Consider the following 8496-nt stretch of genomic DNA (forward strand, 5'->3'; position numbering starts at 1 on the left):
TAACAGTTAGGGTTTTCCAAAAGAGCAGGCTGAAGGGAGAGAGGACCAAGCGAATGAATGATCTTCATAGTAGGGTGATACTAGAAATGGTTTCCCGATACCCAGGTGGTTAAAGAGGGAAGTGAGAACATGAAGAGGTTTATGGTGAATGGTAAGGGCAATGGATAGGAAGTTTCCATGAGGTGAATGAATTTATAGAGTTAGTGACACTAAAGTAAAAAAACTCGAGAGAGAGGAGACGAACTAGAGATAGAGAGACTTAAAAATGTTCTATAACTAACAAATTATAGTTTAAGAGAGTGAGAAGCAAGCAAATATTTTAGAAAGATTTATAAGGTTACAACTATGAAACTTTGACACTGATATCAACCTCTCTCTCTTTTTTTCCCGACTGTCTCTAAACTGCCATGCCTGACACCCACTACACACTCTCATCAATTTCTCTGCCTTGGATTTTTCCTGAAAAAGGAAATTTGGCTTCCTCCTCAGCATTCAGGGACTCTAGCTGTTAAGGAGTAGCAATCCTGAGAGTTAGTGTGACAATGGCTGAGAATTAACATATACTTTATGTTTGCTCTGTTCTCTGCACTATTAGGCACTTTTTGTGAGTCTTTCACACATAATCCTATGAAATATAAATGAATAAACTGATGCATGAAGAAGAAAATTAACAAGATTAATTAATGTAATACAGTACCATCTAATGGAGCTGGAATTTTAAACAAAGTCTGACTGCAAACCCTTGATTTTCTCATGCTATTAACTTGGCCAGCAGTCTTATTTTACCGTCATTTGTAGGATATGTTTATACACAAGCCATCTTGATGGATCCCTGGAGAAAAACATTCATGTTGTTAAATAACATGAAAACATAAAGTTTACTAATTTGCTATAATTTATTAAATGAGCTTATACTTATTTTTTTATTTCTTTCTGTGTCTTTCTTACTTGAACCAGAAGTCTGTTTTAAATAATTTTTAGACTATTTAAATAAAATATTCCACAAATCCTCCTGACTTGAGTATTCAAAGATCATTTGTCTTCCTTTTTCTCTCTGCCATTATATTGTTCTCACTGTTATCATTTCTTTAAGTTGTGATTTGTGTTGTTTCCAACAGTGCTAAAAATGACCAATTTATTATGAAATTCAAGGAAAGAAAATCAAATTATCTGCTTAATAATATGTATATCTAGCATGTCATAGAATGACTAGATTTTTAAATTATCATTAGGTTGATTTTGTGTTACCTAGATTATGAGGATATTATGAGAATAAAGAAGTTTAATGCAAAACTGTTGATTCAGTTGAACATATTCATTTATTCATTCACCCACACCCATTTATCCATTCATACTTACATTCATTCAGAAATGTTTATTGAATCCATTCTGGGCTCTGTGCTAGGTAGGCATTGTGGTTATAATTCAAGACAAACTCAATATTGTCTTTCTGGTGTATATTATACATTTCCTGACAAAGACAAAAAAAGACAACTGGAGTGGAATGGGCTTCTGCGTGGAAAGCAGCACTCAACTGAGAAAATATCTCTCACAGCCTACACCTATTCTAGACTGTTATACCAGAAATAGTGCTGTTTCTAAGATTCTCCTTGGTCTTGGGGAGTCCTTAGGAATCACATGCCAAAGTGCTGGGCTTGGTGAACAGAGCGCAGGATGGATTTTAGCTATCTTTGCCTCCTTGGTCAGACATTCGTGCGGGCCCAATATAGCAGCACTGGGTCTTGACATCCGAAAACACTCTCCCTCTGTCATTTTAGGGGGTGCATTAAACTAAGCTCTCCTTAAGTAAAAGTAGGCTGTAGGCCTCTGCCTCTCTCATCACTGTGTACATTTATGATGGGAACGTAGAACTTCTGAGTTATTTTTTTCCATTGGATATGTTCTAATGTTGGACACGATTGATTTCCCTCCATCACCTGTGTCTATATGATGCCAAGTGTTAAACTCAATACGTTATCTACATATAAACCATATGTGTGTTAGTAAGTTCTAGATAGATCTAAACTTTTTATGGCTAAATAAAATCAATAGCTTTAATTTTAATGCTAATAATTACAAAGTTAGTAAATTTGTTGCCTTTTCTGAATATACCACTATTTACTGAGTTCTGCATGGGATAATATTTTGTGATCATAAACCCAAGGGTGTGAAAAAATGATCTTGCTGCTAAAATTAGCAATCAGAACTAGAAAAGCTTATGATTATAAACTTAAACTTTAAAATACCTTTGTATTTTTGAAATTTTCCAAGCTATCCTAGAAGGGATAGTATAAATTTGTCAAATCTTAGAAATAAATAATTTCTAAGAAAATAAATAGAATTGATTAGGGAGACATTATCTAGGGCATAAGAATAAAATGACTTTGAATTCTCAAGGAAAAAAAAAATCAAGGATAATTACTTTTTAGATACTTTGACTATTCTGAAGTTTCTTTGTCCAGGACAGAGTAACGATTTTGGAAAGTAAATATAACAGCCCCAAATAGTTCTCCTTTAAAAAGAAAATCTAAATGTAATTGTCATATTTAGAAAATAGAGATAGATGTTATACTTTAAAAGTGAAATCAGAGTTCTAAAGAGAAAGATCAAAGGAGAGAAAAAAACGTAGAAAGCAGTTAAATAACCATGAAAGTTACTAGGTGGACCTCAGGTCATAATTAAAAATGAATCTATACTTGAAATAGATCCTAAGGTTTGAACATCAAACTAAATAACCATAAGCACACATTATTTTTCTTGACAGCTTTGTATTGGTTATCATTTTCTGAGTTGGAAAATCTTGATATGCATTTTATGGTGATAAATGGAGGATGACTCCTATGGTATTGCCTATTCTCTATCTAAAATTTATTTTCTTTAATGTTTAGTGTCATGGGCATTATATAAGTCCACGTATTATTTCTTTACTTTCTTATTTATATTTTTAAAGAGATGAAAATAATAAAGTAAGTTAATGTTTCCCTAGGAAAATAAGATTAATACTTATTATTCAAATGATTAGAATTTCCTATTAAAAATAGAATTGTCCCCAGATTAATGGTGGGATTATAAAGAATAAGCTAGCTTTCTCATATCATGGCAGTGTTCTCTAATGAAAGCTGGCAAATGAACAACTGTCTATTTCAAGTGATTTAAAATTCAAGATCAAATGTACAATCTTAGTCTACAGCCATGCCACCCTGAACATACCCTATCTCATCTGATCTCGGAAGCTGAGCAGGGTCAGGCCTGGTTAGTACTTGGATGGGAGACCACCTAGGAATATTAGGTGCTGTAGGCACCTAAAAAAAAAAAAGTACAATTTTGTAGTAGATATTTTTGACTATTTACTATATGCCAGGCTTTAGGAATATCAACATGAAGCAAGATAGCACCAATGGGGGAAGTCCTTGCTCATTCAAGTGGTTCTCAAATGTCAGATAATGCATTATCTCAAAACTAGAGTCACAAAGGTCTCCGTGGGCCATATAAGTCAATTTTTTTTACTTAACAAAAGTTTTTTTTGACTTATAGTTTTAGTATTTGTTTTGTTTCCTTACTTTGTTTTTTCTTTCTTCAAATACCTTTTTTATTCATACACTGGATTTTTTTTAACTTAAATATTTACCATGTTCCCTCAAATTCTTTTGAATCTTTATTATATTTAATTTTTTCCCTCCTTTTCACTATGTATTCTCTTAAAGAGAGTTTATCATCATCTCTGGTGTTTACTCATTTTTGTGTTCTTTCTGTTTTAGTCACCATTTTCTTTTATGTATTTTTATTTCCTGAGCTCTGTCATTTCATTTCTAAGGTTTTTGAACACTGATTTATATTATTTCTTCATTGCTCTTATATAATTTTCTTAGTGTCTTTTAGCTTTGTCTAAGGTAGAAAGTTACTATTTTGGTCTGTATTGTGATCATGTCTTCCCAGTGTTTAAAAAAAGCGATCTACAGGGATATTATCCTGCTCCTTATTCTCTTTTTTTGGCTTTTAATAGCCTTGTATGGGGTTTCATTTCAGTTTTATTCTTTGCTCATTTTCATGTGAAATTAGTTTTCCTGCATTTTTGAAGGAGGTTTTGCTCAGATAACTTTTCTCCTTTCACAGTGCTCTCTCCTCTTTTGTTTCTGCGTAGTGTTCCAAAAGATGGCAACTGGCTTTCTGAGATCTTCTGACTCTCTTCCCCTTCCCCACTCTTATCTGGACCTTCTGTTTCTTTCCTCTCCGTTTCACTTACCCTGCTTGATTTTGATTCTACTCCAAGCAGTTTCTCCCTAGTGTGGGCTCTCGCCTGAAAGGGAGCCATGGCAAGTAGGTTTCAAGAGTACAAAGGGGTCTACAACCATGCTACCCTGAAAAAGCCTGATCCCATCTGATCTCAGAAGCTTGGAAGCTAAGCAAAGTTGGGCCTGATTAGTACTTGGATGGGAGACCACCTAGGAAGACTAGGTACTGTAGGCGTAAAAAAATTTAAAAATAAGGGATTGTAAACTGACAAGGTCCTTGTAATCTGTGAAGTCAACCAAGGGTTGCCTCGCCTAAAAAAAAAAATAGAGTACAAAGGGTCTATGGGGTAGACTAGACTTTTCATTTCGCTCCCCTCATGGACTCCTTTTCTTCATCCAATACTGAATCGAGCAAAACCTCTCCTGATCTTAACTGCTGTTTCCAAATCAGCCTGCTGTGCTTTCCAGTGATTAGCTGTTGGCTCTTTGGGGTGTTTTATTCTTAGATCCAGCAGATTTCCTGTTTCTTTCCTCTGCTTTATCCCGCTCAAATGCTAATACTGTCAAGTCTTATGGCTGTAAAGCATTTATCTTAATCTGCTTGTATTTTAAGATTAATATTATTCAAGATTTATTCTGAGTGGTGGTTCTATCTGTTTTTATGTTGAAATTCAAGGCTTGTTACTACCACTATCTTCCCAGAATTCTCTTACACTAGATTTTGATATAATTTGTAACAGGTATTGAATTTTAATAAATATGTATAAAAGAAAATTAAAATTGAGACGATTCTGTCCATTACTTAATAATAGTAGTATCTTGAAAACTTGCAGAAATTGATTTCCCTTGATTTATATCAGCAGAGCAGCTTTTGATACTGGATACTAGATACTGGTCTCAGAAAAACCTCTATGGTGCTGAGATGGAAAATAACTGTAGAAAATAGAACAATGCATTAAAACTGCTATGGTAAATAATCTACTTATAGTCAAAAAATGGACTTTATGACATTTTTGTCATGCAGATATCATAAGAATGTGATGATTTAATTATCCTCCAGTACGTACTTCTGAATGTTTACCTATTCTTTTCAAAACAATATATTTCTAAGTTAGTTGTGGAATACTTTTAAGGGAAAGGTAGAAAAACTATTTCAAGGTTGTTCTTTTAAAAATAAGATCCCAGTAAAGACAGCAAGCTTTGGAGGATTGAAATTGCCTTGATGGATGAGTGGATTGAATAACTTGGAAGGCAGAATCATCTCTCTCAGATCATCAGAACATCATTTAGGAAATCACCTATAATACTACTAAGATATTATCTCTGTGGCTCATAAGAGTTAATGCAGCTTACAGAGCAGAGAGGCAGAGTGTAGTAAGCCACAGTACTAGAAACATAAAATCTTGCTCCAGCCCTGGTGTCTCCATTTATGACCTATGTAATCTTGGGCAAGTCATTTAATTTTTTTTATGTCTTGAATTCTTCACCTGTAAAATGTATATTATTATGTAACTGGTGACAAAGTAAAGGACCTTGAACTAATTTAAAACAATTATAAATGTTATTATGAAAATACCAATTTTATTTCCAGGGAGTGGCTTATACACATAAAAACAGCATCTTTTTTTTTTTTTTTTCCAATTTCCAGTCTTTAGTAAGTGGCACAGCACCCATCCAGTTGCCCAAAACAGAAGTTCTAATTATTCTTTGTCTTTCTTACTGGCATTTAACCAATCACTAGGCTTACAAAGTCTACTTATTAAATATTTCTTAAATTTATCTATTCCTACTTTACTTATTCCTCACTACTCTAGTTCAGGTTACCATTGCCTTTTGTCTAAATTGTTGCTGGAGCATCCTTATGGATTTTTCTTCCTATAAGTCTTACATTTTCCAAGAATAGTCTCCATGGTACAGCCAGAGCAATTGTTCAAAAATATACAAGATTATGACACTTTCTTCCTTAAGCCCCCTTAATGAATTACTGTTATATTTAGACAAATTTCTAACTTTTTAACATGACTTATAAGGCCCTCACCTTTCCAGCCCCATTTGTTACCAGTCTATAGTCCTTACTTATTACTGTGCAGCCAAATTAAACTAGTTTAAGTTCCTCCAAAGTGCTGTACTTACCTTTGTCTCTACACAGTGCTATTGCCTGGAATATATTTTTAGCTCTTCTGTGTCTCACACAGCCAACTGCTAGCCTTCCCTGAATCCCAAAGACTAGGTTGTCCCTCCTACATATTCCCACAGTACCCTAATTTGTACTTATTTTGCATTATACTTGCCTGTTTAGTTTATTGCCTTCCACATTTGAACTCAATCTTCAAGAGGTCAAAGACTATGAAATTTTTACTTTTATATCCCTGGTGCCTCACAACAATATTTGTTGAGGGAATGATTTACCATGTCGTTCCCAGAAAACTCATGCTATGTAGCCATATGGTGAGCTGCCATTCTCCAGGCAGTTTTGGTTAGGAGACTATTCTGAGTCTTACCACAAAAATACCTCCAACTTTGAAGGACAGGAAGACTGATATTCTTCCCCACTCTTATGTAGATGTTTAAAATGTGTTCTAATATTCTATGAAATCTCTGATAGACATAATAATAATTATCTTCTCAATAATTGTTTTATTTCCTTTCTAAATATTAAGTCTAATCTGTATACATTAATATATGAGCCTCGTAGCTTTCTGTGGTATGCTTTTTCTCTTCCTTTCAGATGATGATGCCTGAAGCTCTTGAAAATATATAGCCATCCATGAATTTTCTCTTGAGTCTTATTCTTACTACACAACTATCCATCATCACTATATTGGTCTAAGTGGAATACCAAAAATAAATGAAAATTTTGAGAAGTAAAATATTTTCCTCACTAAAAAAAGCAAAAAACTAAACAAACAAACAAAAAACCTTTAAAAATGACTAAACTTGAAACCTACTATCTGATGGCTGTTTAAGCCACAGCTTCTTGGCTGGCTTTTCTGACCTTTGACGAGACTTGCGGTGATGTCAGTACTCGCATCTTCATCATCACTCATCTCTTGTCCCTATGGGCCATTCACATTCTGGATGTGAAAGCTGGCAGCTGCCTGGCAGTTTTAGGCTGGCTTTCATTAAGTTCTGATTGAGGAGCAGTTGCCATATTTGAAATGACTCATCACCTGCTGCAGTTTCCTTGCTGACACAGATAACCTTAAATTTCATAAGCATTTCGATTTTGATTATATTGAAAGTATCGTTTAACAGTAGGTTATCTCTTAAGTTATTTTTGCTTTTGTTTTCCAACAAGACACCAAGAGTCATATTTCCCAGCCAGCTGGCATGCTGAGTGTTAGTTCTTAAGGACACATTAGTAAATCTTCCAGCTCTATAGAACCCTGTTCTTGAAGCAAGTGTCCATCTGTCAGGAATCCAAAAGGAATTATCACTCTAGGGTTGAAAGTCCTTCTGTGAGAAATTCAATATTATCTTGCTGCCTGGCTTCCTAAATCAGGATTGTATTTTAATTTCTACTTTATACAGGACCATCTCTCCTTAAAGTTTGGAAATAACTTAAATATCCAACAGTACAGAAATGATTAAATTACGACATCACTCAATTGTACAATGGAAATGACTGTTTCTAATAGAAAACATGTTCTACTTACTATGTTAAAACTTTTATTCAAAATTGTGCAGTTGTTGATTAGTTATTTATTAATCAATAGAAAAATGTCTGATGCCTAAAAAATACTTGAGATTTAGCACTTAGAATCATCAGAGTTGAAAATAGCAGCTTACGTGAGGTGAGAAATAGTGTGGGAGAGAGAGAATTTCTTTCCCTACGAGCCTTGTAAAACTATTTGATTCTAAAATGTATATATAGCTTAATTTATGAAAATAAAAAAGATTTGGAAGTCCAGAAGAAAACATTTTTTAAAATACATATTTGTTTTTTAATTAAAATTATACAAGAATTTAGCTGTATTAAAGTTGAAGAGAACTGGTTGATAAATGAAAACTAAATTGTTGTAAGTCTCTTTCAAAGATTAATATAAGAAAGTAGGAATATATACACCTTCTTCCCTTTACTGTTTTAATTCTTGTGTCAATGCCATAGTTAATGAGTTTTACGTGGTTATTTACATTATTATATCGGCAAGAGTAAATCTCCATGCCTGTATATAGAAAGTAAGGCTATTCATGGGCTCTCTGATCCCTTTGGCCTGCGAGAACTTACTAGTACCACCAGGGCCTGCAAAATCTGGAGAGAAAA

At 33.9% G+C, this 8496-nt stretch overlaps 1 pseudogene; it reads left to right on the top strand.

Moving 5' to 3' along the window:
• Positions 1 to 3182: 3182 nt before the first annotated feature.
• LOC111732976 lies at positions 3183 to 3301 on the top strand (annotated as a pseudogene).
• The last annotated feature ends 5195 nt before the right edge of the window (positions 3302 to 8496 follow it).

This window comes from Pteropus vampyrus, unplaced genomic scaffold (assembly GCF_000151845.1).
Source record: "Pteropus vampyrus isolate Shadow unplaced genomic scaffold, Pvam_2.0 Scaffold12, whole genome shotgun sequence".
In the NCBI taxonomy this organism is placed as follows: Eukaryota; Metazoa; Chordata; class Mammalia; order Chiroptera; family Pteropodidae; genus Pteropus; species Pteropus vampyrus.